Raw genomic sequence first — 1297 nt, 5'->3', positions numbered from 1 at the left:
TGAACAAAATAACTCATAACCATATACTGAAGTGGAGAGGCGGCATTAGAGGCTACCAGCACAGGCTTCAGAGTCCACACACACACACACACACACGCACACACACACACACACACGCACGCACAGGGGTTCATTTCCTAATTCTACCTCTTCCTAGTTATGAGGCCTTGAGAAGGTTGCTTACCTTCTCTTTTTTCTCTTGGCAGCTGGCCAGTACAGGGATCGAACCCTAGACCTTGGTGTTATCAACACCACACTTTAACCAACTGAGCTAACCGGCCAGCCCCAAGTGGCTTACCTTTTCTGAAGTAAGAGAACCTGCCTCATGGGCTTGATAGGAGGATTTAGATAGGTTGTAGTATGGCACCTGGCATGTGTTAAGTGCTTGATAAATGTTGTCTAGCATTATTATTTTATATCGTACTAAAACAGTTTTATCTAATACGATTGTCCTCTAGCATCTATTACTCTTCTTTTCACAGTAACGATTTTAAAAAGATAGAATTTATGTGTGCTTGCTTTGATTTCTTTATAGCCCTGCCACATTCTATTGAGTAAAGGAGTGAGAAGAGATCCATTCCTTTCTTCCTTTCTCCCTCCCTTCTTTCTTTCCTACCACAAACTTTTCCTGGGTACCTACTAAGTGCTAGGCACTGTGCTTAGTGCTAAGTGCTGAGTGCATACAAAGCCTTAGAAACGGTCTATTCTAATTTTTCTGCTGATGCAAGAATTTATTTCTGTCACCTGCCTCACAGGTGACCCAGCTACAGTTTTAACCTTGCGCATGAAGAGAGACCTGGCTGCTTCGTGAGTGATACCTTTCCTTTGTTGAACAATTCTAATTTATTAGAATGTTCTTCTGCTATGTTGAACTAAAAATCGGTATCCCTATGGCTTCCGTAGTTAGGTAGATCTCTATCACCGTCCTAACTTTTCTCCTCTCACTTGCAAAAACTTCACTTCTAATTAGTGGCAATGCTGGAATTAGAACCCCGATCCTCTGACTTCTGGACCAGTGTTCTTTAGAAGTTCTTTTAAATAAAAAAACTCTTCCAGCCATGCTGGCTGTCTCAGATCCTGTTGAATGTCTGACCTTTTCCAGAATGACTGCATTGAGGACTTCATTTTGAATACAAAGGAAAAATTTCGAGAGTGCTTCCTAGGTAAGACCTAGTGCATCCTAGTCAACATTCCTGCAATCCATTGGTCACCCTAACATTGCCTATCATATCAAGGACAAGAGTCTGGTGAGAGCAATTCTGCACATGCTTTGTAGGTGCGCTGCTCAGAAAGTGCT

At 42.2% G+C, this 1297-nt stretch overlaps 1 non-coding gene across 1 annotated transcript; it reads right to left on the bottom strand.

Annotated features, from left to right (window-relative positions):
* Nucleotides 1-207: 207 nt before the first annotated feature.
* Nucleotides 208-281, bottom strand: TRNAI-GAU. The gene has a single exon. It is a non-coding gene; the product is annotated as a tRNA-Ile (tRNA).
* Nucleotides 282-1297: the final 1016 nt, after the last annotated feature.

Source organism: Galeopterus variegatus, unplaced genomic scaffold (assembly GCF_000696425.1).
Source record: "Galeopterus variegatus unplaced genomic scaffold, G_variegatus-3.0.2 Scaffold5743, whole genome shotgun sequence".
In the NCBI taxonomy this organism is placed as follows: Eukaryota; Metazoa; Chordata; class Mammalia; order Dermoptera; family Cynocephalidae; genus Galeopterus; species Galeopterus variegatus.
The sequence above is the reverse complement of the archived record's forward strand: the minus strand, read 5'-3'. Positions and strand labels throughout refer to the sequence as shown.